General features: G+C 47.6%; 1 long non-coding RNA gene across 2 annotated transcripts; it reads left to right on the plus strand.

Annotated features, from left to right (window-relative positions):
- Positions 1-2,987: 2,987 nt before the first annotated feature.
- On the plus strand, positions 2,988-10,103 carry LOC129211677 (uncharacterized). 2 transcript variants are annotated; one of them, XR_008578916.1, is made up of 6 exons: positions 2,988-3,373; positions 5,160-5,278; positions 5,570-5,657; positions 5,842-6,105; positions 7,204-7,332; positions 9,378-10,103. It is a non-coding gene; the product is annotated as an uncharacterized LOC129211677 (long non-coding RNA). The 2 variants fall into 2 exon arrangements; XR_008578915.1 differs by lacking the exon at positions 9,378-10,103 and having other exon boundaries at positions 7,204-8,127.
- The last annotated feature ends 2,209 nt before the right edge of the window (positions 10,104-12,312 follow it).

Below are 12,312 nucleotides of genomic sequence, written 5' to 3' on the forward strand. Positions count from 1 at the left end.
AAACCCAACTGCTAGCTCACTTAGATTGGATGGAAAAATCCTAGCTGTTGATCTCAATTGCCAGTTAGCTAAACAGATACTAACCACGAGCAAATGACAAATGGTTCTGAGCCTGGTAATCCTCCTCCCGCTTCCCTCTCCTCTCACCTTTTCTGGAACCAGGTCCTCCAGGGTTGCCCACCCTTTATGCATTGATCATCTCAGCTGCAGCCCAGGAAAGTCTCCAAAGAGGTTACAAGCCCTAGGTCTGCTTTGGTTAGATGGAAAAAGGAGAGTGCTATAAGCTATGGAGAAGCTGCACTGTAAGCTACGGAGAAGCTGCACATTGCCAACTGAGGACTAGGTGGTGCTTGGGTTTCGTTTTTTTGCAGGGGGGCATATTTCTGTTAAGAACAAAGATGAAACTCTTCACAGATCTGCAAGAATGAACCAGTCCTCACTGCTGGTTAATTCCTCCTGCCTTCCTGTGAGCTGTTGGAGGGGTCATGGCAGACACAAGATCCCCATGGTAAAATTAAGCTTTTCTTTCTTGGAGAAATAACCATTACTGTCTCTCTGGCTCACTCCATTTCATTTACTTTCTAAACAACTTAGATCACAAAGGGCTCCAGGAGGGGTGCAGCGCTTGCAAAGAAAAGGCCTGGATGATTTTCTCCATTTAAGAAAGTCTTGTGAAAGTTGTGCTTCCTGCTCATGCTCAGAGAAGAGGATTTATAACAGATGCTCCTGCAGCCTTCGCTGTGTGTGTGACTTGGAGACTGGAGGGTTCACCAAGCTTGCCGTGCTTGAGAGGGCAGGGTAGCTTTCTGCTGAATAACGCGAGTCCTGTCCGACTAATGGAAAAATCCCTCTGCCCCAGAGCCCAGCTGACACTGAGACAGGATATCTCCTTGTGTCAGCTCTGCCGTGCTGGGACATATCTTGTCTGCAGCTCTGCTCAGGTGCTTTTCAGTGCCACAACCACGGTACTTCCTCGGTCTTGCTGAGGTTGAGCACTTCTCTGTTACCCTTTGGATATCATCCTCTTCCTCCTCTACTTTGCTTCTGACCCAGGGAGTAGATGCTGGCTGCTCTCCCTGCTTCTCCTTCCAGTCCCTCTCTATTTGCAAGGACCCAAGCTGCAGTTAGGACTACCACAGCCAACTGCCCTGACTGCCAAGGATGGTACAGAACACGCTAAGAACAGAACCAGCATTACAGGAAGGGACATTTATATTGTTTATCACAGCTAACTGGAAATGGAGGAAACTCTTCCCTAATACCTTAGCTGATGCAGAGGGTAAAATATTTTCTTCAACAGTTATATACTTAAGTGGGGAGGAAGAACCCTTCACTTTTAAAACCAAAATAAAGCAACATCCAATCTTACTTGCCTTGACTTATTTCTTTCCACAACAGAAAATGCACCACTAATAAGTTGGTCGGTGTAATGGTCAATGAGATGCTGCTTTACTTAGATCTGAGGAGGTTTTAGGGAGAAGGCAGAAAATTTGATGTATTCCACAGTTACTGACCTCAAGGTTCAGTGGAGCAAACACCAGGTAGCCAAGGCAAACAGAAAGAATAGTTAAAATCTTACAAACCACAGCGCAGAGGGATTATCACACCAAACTTTGGTTAAAGTTCACATAGCAAAGAGGATCTCTGACTTTACAGAAACTACAGCTCCTCCTGTTTGTCAGACATGCCGGTCCAAGACATAATCACTTCCCCAACTTGGTCATCAAGAGTGCTGTAATTTGGACCAAGACGTTTGGAAGACTTCAACACTAAACCAAGGATGTTATTGCCTAGCTTATGTACAGGAGAGGAGGGGGGTGTATTTCCCCTTCTGTGGCTGTATTTCTGCAAGGCGCCCAAACATGGTACAAATGTCTGGATTTATACAACTCAGATTTGACAGAGTTCAAAGGTGGGACCTGCTCAGCCTCCTGGTCCGCAAGCCTCGCCTTTTCTGAGAGCCCAGCACCAGGTAAGACCATAGGCTTGTGCCTCCAGCCCTGCTGCACTCTTACATTGTCTGCTACATGGGGTTTTGCTTCACTTCCCTTCAAGCATTTGGGTCCAGGAGTTGGGGCATCTCGTCTTTCACTCTGAAACTCTCTGTTCCCTCTAGCTATTGAGCCACCTGGGAATTGCAGATCCTAAGAGTTCAGAAACTAGAAGATTTATAAAAAAAAAAAAAAAAGCTGTCAAAACTTGTATTGTCTTAATTCTTGGAGGAGGTGGATTGTAATTCATGTTCTTGATTACTGTGGTTAGGTGTTGAGTCCATTTCTCCCATAAGCTAAACTTTTTTTTATTTGTTTTGCCCTATGAAGTATTTGCCTAAGGACTCTCTTCTATTCCCAGGTTATTACTACCGCCTGTGGAGAACAACTAACTGCTTCTTAAAAAACTGAATCAAATCTGGGTGGAGGACACAGATAAGCAGCCTGGCGCGGAGAGTTGGTGGGAGTGTTTTGGATGACTTATTCCTCCTCAAGTGACATAATCCCACACTGTACTTGTTTGGTTCAGGCACGAACTTTCCCAAAACAGGGAAGTTTGGGTTCTGGATTCAGCTGAGAGCACTGAATATCGCTTTCCAGATGGGCATCCATGCCTCTCCTTGAACAAAACCACAGTTCAGTCTTGGCCGTCGAGGCACCAGATTTCTTCCTTGATGCTCTCCTTGAGCCCCACGGTTGCTCCCTGTCCCAGAGGGTCTGTGACCAGCCAGTTTGGGGGCTCTTTGTCAGACCTGCGTACAGAGGCTGCTGGAAAAGAAAGCATCGAGAGGTGCATCTCTGGGCCAGGCTCTGGCAAGTGCTGTGGGGTTTGTGGTTTGGGTTTTTTTTTTCCCTCCTTGAACTTTGCTGCAATGCATGGCCATACTTCAGGACCTTCAAGGGCTGCTTCTCTAATCTCCCCAGAAGGATTACTGCTGCTGGAAATCATGACGGCTTGGACCAGCTATCAACTTTATCAGGAAAGCTTCTTTCCGGCCAAGCTAGTAAGAGCTTTGCTAAGCGGGAATTTTGGGTTGAAGCTGCTCTTCTCATATTTCACAGATGGCCTCAATGAATGATTTACTAGGAGAGTAAAAGATTAGCCAGATTCCCCCAACTGCATCTCAAGTCGTATAAAGCACTGGATTTTACTGGTGCCTAGGCAATTCCTAATTCTTTAGCCTCGTTAGACTGTTTTACAGTGACTAATTGCCCTGTACTCTCTTCCCCAAGAATCAGGTGTCTCTTGGTGAGGAACCCACGCTCCCTGCACAAGCCTCACCAGTGGCTTCGAAACAGCCGTGCCAGTGAAGGCTTCTCTATATGGTCAGGAACCCAAAGACTACAAGATGTTACATCTCTAGTTGTATTTTATTGGAGAGGTTAGTGCGCTTCTGGGAGGGAGATGGTAAAGGGAATACTTAAAATATGCAATGAGGAGTTTCCATAAAATTATCAAAAGCTTTGCAGAATCTTCCTATTGAGAAGAACCATCACTGGAGAGTTCACGTGAATAGTGGCTTGGGTAGGGCAAAACCTCTTGCTTTAATGTTTTAGCTAGTCTCCAAGGCTCGGATGAGCTCTTCTGGGGGAGGGGAGATTACCCCATGTTTGCCTGTTACGGAGTTTCTCACAATTTTCTCTTTTACACTTGGCAGCCAGATTCTGTGTCTGACTCTGTAGAGAGTTTGGCTGTTTTAAAAGACTGCAGTACTGATTTAGACATCCAAATTGGAAAAGCAGGGTTTAAAGTGGACCTACTTTTTCCTTTAGAGTGAGACTTGTTAAAGATCTTTGTTAAATTATTTACCGGTGGTCTCACAAGATCAACAGATCATTGCATTTAATCATTTGCATGACTTCCATCATGCTTTTCTCCCTCTAAATAAAAGAACAATCCTAAGATTACTGAAGGGCTTGCAGGGATGGCTTGCCCATCACTATCGATATATGAAGTGAACACGCCATAAAGTGTAAAGCGATATCGGCATGTGCTGATCTCATGTAAACAGTTTTTGGTTTATAGCAGTCAGAGATGAGAGCTCTGAGACTCACTGGGGGGAATCAACCTCTAGCAGAAATGTTTAAAATATTTGGATTTTAGCCAAGAGGCTAAGAAAAGAGGTTTTGCATCTTCCTTTCTCTCTGCTGTGATTTCCTCACATACAACGCTAAAACCTACATAAGAAATAGGGATGAGAAGAAACAGCCCTGACAGACTTGTCCCCAAGGCACCAAAAGAGGTCAGAGATGCTCAGGGATAATAAAATTTGCTACTTTTCTGATTTTTGCATCACCATTTATATGTATAAATTGGGGCTGAACCTACTCCCTGGCGGTCCCTTTTGGTTGAACCTATGGCATAAAGGAGTCAGAAGCGGCCCCAGAAGTCCCCTTGATAAAAGCTCCCTCACCACAGTCCTTCAAGGCTGAAGTTTTGCCACAAGTTATAGCAGGTTGAGGGAAGACTTATAAAAAGCACAGGAATGCAAAATTCTGTCGTCAGTGAAGGTAGAAATAAAACATGTGTGTGTGTGTTTCCAGGACAGAACATAATATACCATCAGTTGTGTCTCGTATAAATGAAGTGTGCATTGGCATCTGTTGTATGTACAATTTTTCAAGCGTATCAGTTAGCAGAACAGATCCTGCATCATTTATTTTGAAATGACTATGTCCTCTCCACAGTGCAACTGACCTGTAGGAACAGAATATTATGACTAAACATCACTTTAAAAGCAAATATGATCCTTTGATTTTTTTTTTAAAAAAAAAAAGGAAAAAAAGGCAGTATTTGTCAAGCCTGTGTTTATGAGAGCAACACCAAAAGTCAGAGGATTACTCACCATGGCAATTTTTGAGGATATTGTCACTCAGCCAGATCTTACCCATAGACAGCCAGACCAGGGGGATCCCTGGGGTTGCCTGAGTGTGATCTCCCATCAGTGACCATCTAAGGTCTCGGAGCCCTGCAAGACCTCATCAAAGACTGTGCCTCCGCTTCTCATTGCCAAGCAGCTGGGACCATTGATAAGGGTTTGAAAAGGCTCCGTCAAAAGATGGAGCAATTAACAGGAAGAATTCAGAGTCATGAGAAGTGATATAAAGTGGATTTCCTTGATTTTTGAATATCACTCATTATTTTTAGGAATATGATCTTTTTGCCAGATGCACCGAATGGATGCCTGGGATCCTGACATCTTACTCTGAAAAGGAATCGGGGCTGTGACTCCAGCCTTTCACTGTGTATCCCGCCGTGGTTGCGTGTTTGGAAGTCTGTGGCAATGGTGAGATAGCTGTGCAATATACTGCTACAAAATGTTCCTCTTGCAACGTTGTCGTGCTTCTTATTCAATTCTTCCTGGAAACTGTTCTTGCCAATGCAGCAGCAGATCTGCTCCTACAGAAAGGGCTGTTCTCGGCGTCTCTGCCCTCATCCATGCACAGGATGTCTGCCCTTTCCAAAACCAAACAGGAATCAAAAAAAGTAACGAGCTAAAAAAGAAATGAAATTGCTAATGAATTTATGAAGTTACTTAAAGGCTTATTTCTCACCAATTTCTCTCGTGCTTTGTCAGGATCCCGTCTGAGCGTGGCCAGGACCGCAGCAGCCCCAGCTCGCTCACCGGCACAAGGGTGATTGCTCAGCAGCAGAGACGGGCAAGGGTAGGAAAGGAAACAGCTGTGATCCCTTTTTGGAGCATTTGCTCCTATTCATCCCCTTAGATGTATCCCAATGTAAATAACCTTTCATATCACTTTACAAAGTGATTGCTAAGTGGGACGGAGGAGAAGGTAGTCTAACATAATAATTTCTGTCTTTTCTCTTTATTTTCCTGCTTGGTCATAGAAAGAAAATCTGGCTGGTTGTTAATTTGAAAGCATTTACAGTGGTGATGGCATAATAGATATGAAAGTTCACAGGACTCTGGCAACTACTAATGTATTGAGACTTTCAGATGAAAAAATGAAAGCTGCCTGTAAAGGATTCCCATTTGTCATGAAAACCCCACAATACCACGGGACAGCTGTTTGCCTGGGATCTGTATCTCAGACTTAAGGAACCAGAACAGACATGTGCTCTGTTGTACAAAGACCATAACACCAGAGACAGGTAAATCATTCTTTATAAGGAAAAAACATCATACAGAATTAACGTTTTCTATAAAAGATACTTTTCAGGTTTTGCTCGCTATTCGACATAATCAAAAACATGGCTTAAAATGCATAAATTATGGTCTTTTATATTCTAGTGCTCTAGTAACTTCCTCTGGAGATAGATTTGGCGCTGGTGCAAGCATGGCTGGATAGCTGGCAGGGTCTATTCTGGCAAGGAGCTCTCCTGTTGTCGTACAAGAGCGCAAAGGTGCAGCAGGTGGTCAAAGTTTCCTGGGAGAGGCTGGGTCCAGAGTCTTTCTTTAGTCCTCTCAAGCCACTCTGTGCTTTGCCTCATTCCCCTTATCAAATAATTTGGTGATTTTTTGAAAATCAGAAGGAAAAAGAAAAAAAAAAAGTCCAGGGCTGAAGCTTCACCAAGCAGCTGGAAATTAGGAAAATGCCAAGGTAACACAAGCATCACACGAAGGGTGAGCTGGAAAATCTCCCCCTGGTTGTCTCGAAATGTTTTTGTTTTTCTTTGCCATGGCTTTAAACCCAGCATTGGGCTTAAGTGTGACCAGGTTGCTTGGAAGGCCATCACGCAAAGGTCTTTTAATAAAACAGAGGTACTGCCATGAAGTTCAGGGAGGAGAAATAACCCCCCTAGAGCTCCCCATGAGCCTCCCTGTTGGTATATTTTTAGTGATGACTCTTTTTAGTTCATTCTGTGTCAGGAAATTCTGCACTGAGCTTCCCACTGTGCCACGCTGTGCCGGTACGTCACAAGGGCAAAGCACGTCTGCGTGAATTTCCCTAACTTTGGCAGATCCAAAGATTTCTTCCCATCCTTCCTTCTCTCTACTTTTTGGTTATTGCTTCAAATGAATGAGACAGCAAACCTTGTAAATAAGGGGTGATAAAAATACATAAATAAAATGGCAAGATTAACCCAACTCTGTAGGCTCAGTGCATGCAGGCATAGGAAAGTGAAAGAGTATTGAACAAAGCTTTCAAATTTTGTTTCTTTGCCAGAGCTCAATCTCCAGACACTAATTTAACTGTACTAGTAATGCATTTAAGTGTGTTCCTCTGTTAAGCAATACGTTCCCTACAGAGCAGCTCTGGAGCAGCTGTTAGCTACAGGCTTTCCGCAGGCTGAGGTCTCTGGGTCAGAAACACGCTACCTTCCACCAGCGCGTCCCCCGGAACTGCTCCCCATATCGGTGATCTGTCTTCAGGCAAGGTGAGTTCCAGGTTTCAAAGTGCTTTAGCTCAGTTTGTGACTCAGAGGCTGAGGTCAACTCAACCGCTTGCTGCTCCTGCAGGAGAGAGCCATCATGTCTGGAGACTCAGCACTGTCCCCTGTCACATCTCAGCTGAAAATAATGCCGGCTTTGTTGCAAGGAGCTATGCTTGGCTGCTGCATGCTCACCGCCAAGTTGCATAAGCCGCTGCTCCTGTGCATTTAAACACAGGCACCTTGTTTTCTTTAAGGTGGTGCAAGGTCTTCCTTTTCCGACATCTTCAGGTGTGAATTCATGTAAGTGCAACCCACGGCTTGTAGAGCGCCCATGGCAGGCTGAGACACCAGGGCTGAAAGAGGACAATCTTGACTTTGTTGTTGCTAAAGACAGAGATTATTTTTAATGTAAAAGTTATTGTCTCAGGCAGCCTTCATCTCACCAGTGCACAATTGCAGAATGCTTTGAATTAAGTTTGGAGGCTAAAAGTGTGTTAGTCATTGCCCATACATCTTAAGGGAAGCAGGGCTCTCTAAAGTTATTGTTAGCATCAGGCATCTGGTTTATGTTTATAATGATTTATTCAATGATGGGAGACAGGTAACGAACCATCATGGAAGACAAACTAGAAAAGACTGGGGTTTTCTAAGCACTGAAGCCATTGTTAAATCAAAGTTGTCTGACTTCAGAAGGAATATATAACTTGATTAGGTTCTTTAAACAACGTACAATGCTCATGAAGTTGGCAGATATCATGAGAGGCAGAGTTGGTAGCACAGCCTGCTCTGGAGGTTGCTTGTCCCTTCTAAGTGCAAGATCCTGTTCTTATGTCATGACTCTCACTTTTTTTTTTTTTTTTTTTTTAGAAAATTTCAGCCAAGTACTTCAACTGCTTGCAAGAGCCAGGCAGAGAAGAATACATTGTTTTTTCAGTGTTAGAATAATTCAGGAAATCCTTTCTTTGGAAAGATCTAATGCTTCCATACTTTGAAACAGGGACTTGAAATCCAACGGGGGAAGATAGGCTCTCTGCTAAAGACGGGCATGTTGCCATTGCCATAAGGATCTGACCACGGTTATTTCAGTTTTATGAGCCTCTGAAAAAGTCTAGTTTGTGTATGTGCAGTAGGGCTTTGCAAGAGCTTAGCTAAGATTAGAGAAGAGTCTCTGCTCGTGTCTCTGGGTGCCTGGCCCTCACTGGCCTGCGCGAGTGGTGAAATTGGTCTTTCCTGGTAAGAACTAGCTCTCGCTAGGAGCGGGGCTTTGGGAGGGAGAAGAGAAAGCCCATCTGCTGCGGCTCCCGGCATGCTGGAGCAGAGACGGGGACTGTGCCTGGACGCAGGAGCTAGTGGGACAGGGCAGGTTGGGAAGGGTCGGCTGAGGGGTGATGGATCTGTGCCCATTTGATCCCCTTCCCCCAGCCTGACGGGGTATTGCCTTCCTCTCCTGTCAGAAAACATCGGTAACACTCAAAAGGAACAATCCTTGATTCCTCCGGGTGCGGATGCAGGCAGAGGGTAACACGCCGCTGCTGCAGCTACCCCAGGTTGTGGTGTACCCCAAGGGGAGGAGGGCAGCCCCAGGCACTCAGCGAGACGTAGGCAACAGCTGTGTCTGGAGATAATCAACTCTTCCTCCAGCTGAACGTACGTTTGTTCATCTCACCCACTTTTTTTGGATAAAAGACACTGTCCTGGGTTGCAGCTGATGCGCTTAGAAGGTTCAATTCTCCACAGTGGCAATCCCACGCTGTTGGGTGGGGGCTTCTCAGTTTTCCTTCTGCAGCATAGAGTGGATAAACCATTGTTATTGCTCTGTCCTCTGCCTTGTTTCAGAGCAACCTCCCTTCCCGCTGCAGAGACATGGTGAAGAGACACATGGGGCTGGGCAGCCAGAGGTGCCAGCTGCCAGAGCAGGCTGGAGATTTCCAGAGTCTGTACTTTTCTTGCAGGATGAAAAACAGGTCTACACAACTATAACTGCATGCAGGCATGTATTTACTTCTCTTTTTTTTTTTTCCTTTTTCCAAAACACACCTTGACCCAAGGGATGATCTAGCTGGGGTTTACCAGCCTGCCAAAGAAGGAGTTCAATGAAATGTTGTGGATGTGGGGGAAAAACACTGCTCATGTAGAACTTTCCAGGGCTCTGCTATAAACTCAGCACACCTGTCCCACCAGGTTCAGCCAGCCCTGGGTAGTGTCACCTCCTGCCATGCTGCTGAGGAGGCCGCAGCAATGTGCCATCCCCATGGGGACAGTTTGTTGGGGGTGACCGATACCTGTCAGATCTGCAGCCATCCCAAAATGGAAATAAATAACCCACGTTTTGCATTGGTGTCATTCACCTGGGTTGAAGCCTACATGCATGCACCGACCGCCTGTTGCTCTCTGCCCTGGCCAAAGCACCATCTGACAGATGTCCCTGGGTTGGGGAAGAACACAGGCTTGGGCACAGCACACCCCAAACAGCTCCGAGTGACGTGCATGCTGTGTCACACGTACGATGCGAGGACCAAACGCTCGGCGTGGGAAGTTTGCGGAGCTGCTGGAAGAAAGCCAGCAGCTCGCGTCTGCTCGAGTTAGAAAAACGTCCCAGCGCTGGATCCACCCAACTCAGCTAGCGCAGGGTTGCTTGGCCAGACGACAGGCCTGGCTTTCTCTCCAAAGTGGCCGAGTGCCAAAGGGGATTTTTAATTTCCAGATGCTTTTAAAATAAAAATAAAGACTCTGCTGTAAACTGGCTTTGAACGGACGCCTCTCCTTCAGCCAAATAGTTGACTGATATGGGCTAGATGACTGGGCAATAAAACCTTTCATTGCAATCTGGTGCATCGTGAGTGCTGGCGAGCCCCATGCCGAGCCAGGCAGCCCGGCCATGGCTCCCTGCGTAGCCTGCCCTCCCTGCTGCGAGGCGGGCGGCCGCTCTCCGACAGCCCTCTGTCTCCAGATATAAATCTTCATGCACTTCTTGATTTCTTTTTTGTTCTTTTGGAGAGAGAGGGAAATGCTTTGGGAGAAGACGGTTGGCAAATAGCAGAATGGGAATGAAAAGGGTTTGGGGGAATATTGTCCTGAATGTGCTGCAAAGTGCTGCTGGGAGCCAGGAGGGCTGGTGACAGGGTGACATTGCAGGACCCCTCGCTGTGCACCTTGCTTTGGATCAGCCATGGACACGTTTCTAAGCCAGCCCTGGGTGAATCCTTCTACAAGCAACTTAAACTTGGCAGCTGGCAATCAGCATAATGACAGTGGTGAATTAATTTGCAGTGTCTGCAGGGGTGTAGCTGCTGGGGTAGTCACCCACCTCTGCTCCTGGGAGCTGGGGAAATTCCTCTGCAGCCCCCCGTAACCCACATTTTACCCGTACACCGGGTGTTCAGGCATCCCAAGCCTGCAGAGGCGGCTGGTTCACGGACTCTCGTGCCTACAGGGCAGCTGGAAGGCGCTTCGTGCAGGCAGCCTGGATGGATGCTATGGCTATAGGAACATGAGGGAGATGGGTCCCATCTCTGTGCCGATGCCGGGTGGGGAGGGCATACCCAAGGCCAGCTCTGCAGGCAGAGGACCCAGCAGCCCGCCACCCACTCGCTCCCCTCCTGCTGCGGCACCGGCATGGCAGCACCAGTCGTCGCCTTCCCAAACCGAAGTTCACCCCCTCCCTCGCCTGCCCCTTCCCCGGTGATGTTGCCAGTTACTTTATCAGCACAGATCTTGATTAATTCCTTACCACTGCAGGCATGATTGCCTTTTCTGGCCAGCTGGGTTTCTCTGCGCTGTGTTTTATCCTGTTCCCGGCACCGAGCCGGCAGGCGCAGGAGCCAAGCAAGACCAGGGACGCCAGCATGGAGGGAGTGTGGGGTGACGCAGGGTGACACGGGGACAACCCGGGTCTGGAGCCCACATGCAAGCCCAGGAGCTGTTCCCCATCAGGTGTTCTGGGGAAAAAAGCTGGTTTTGGCTGTTTCCACACCCCATATCTGGCTGCAGCAGGCGGGGAGCAAGGACAGGCTCGTCACGAGTAACACCGGGGCTGTTTGGGCAGCACTGGGGCTTGCTGGTGGCTATAAGAAAACACAGCAAGTGTGAACCTGCTCTGCTGTACTGGGGCTTACTGTTACCAGCAGAAATTCCTGTAATGGACAGCTTCACTCTCCCGTCTCACTGTCCCAGAGGAGGAAACACGGCTACTGTTGACAGCCTTTGGGGGATAGAGCCAGGAGGACTACCAAGGACCAGTCCCTCCTTCCGTCCCTCTTGCAGCTATTTTTTTCTTGCTAAACTACTTGCATAGAGTCAGCTTTTGCAACCCATTCTCTGACTCCTTTTATTCTGCATTTCCTATGGTGATTTTGATCTGGAGCCAGGGCAAGCTGCTCTGCCTGATGCCTGTGCACACAGGGAGGGGGTCTGTCCACACCTGGATGGGGCCACAGCGGAGGAGCACATCACCCTGCCTCTCACCATGGCCATCCATGGGGCAACCTGGGGTGACACCACAGCCCCCAGCAGGGACTGGTCACGTATTTCCCCCCCCCGGAGAGCAGGGAAGCATAAGGAGTCATTGCAGATATTTCTTCAGCAGCAGCGCCAGCATTTTTGGCCTCTCTGTGGTATCTTGGTTTGGCATTACCTTTCTGTGGGCCAAGGTTTTTGTGTGGTCCTGATGTGACCCAGGACACATGTCCAAAGCCATGCAGCCCCCCCATGGAGCAGACACGCAGCCAGGACCCATCCCTGAACATCCTCTCACCTCGCAAAAGGGGCTTTTGCCCCTTCCCCATGGGCTGCTGACGGAGCAAATCTGTGCAGCTTTGCTGGGAATCCTTGTGTTTCAGAGACAACTTTTCATGTGTGGGGGAAAGGAGAGGTTGAAGGCAGCACACCTGGGGTGCAAGATCCCCTGCGCTCCCCTCCCACAGAGAAGGTGATGCCAGGGTGTGCGTCGCCTCTGCCTCACAGCATCCTCCATGGCTCCTCCGC

The sequence above is a fragment of the Grus americana genome, chromosome 12 (assembly GCF_028858705.1).
Source record: "Grus americana isolate bGruAme1 chromosome 12, bGruAme1.mat, whole genome shotgun sequence".
NCBI classification, from domain to species: domain Eukaryota; kingdom Metazoa; phylum Chordata; class Aves; order Gruiformes; family Gruidae; genus Grus; species Grus americana.